The sequence below is a fragment of the Trachymyrmex cornetzi genome, unplaced genomic scaffold (genome assembly GCF_001594075.2).
Source record: "Trachymyrmex cornetzi isolate Tcor2-1 unplaced genomic scaffold, Tcor1.1 scaffold1560, whole genome shotgun sequence".
Lineage (NCBI taxonomy): Eukaryota > Metazoa > Arthropoda > Insecta > Hymenoptera > Formicidae > Trachymyrmex > Trachymyrmex cornetzi.
In genome coordinates, this window is record NW_017296158.1 from 57904 (window position 1) to 58151 (window position 248).

Here is a 248-nt window from a genome sequence, read left to right on the forward strand (position 1 = left end):
GAGAGAGTTTTTATTGCGGGTCTCTCGATTCTAGGCAAACAAGATTTTGTGGCTGAAAACTTCTCTCGGATTTGTGTTATCACTTGGATTTGTTCATATCTTACTTCGTTGATTAAACGGTCGCGAAACGAAGAAATCGTGGAGTCCACCGGACGTAACACAATATATGTTCTTGTCTGACTTGTAGATTAAACAAAAATATCTATATCTATTGTAGGGGTAGAGGCCTAAATGTGTAAACATCACAG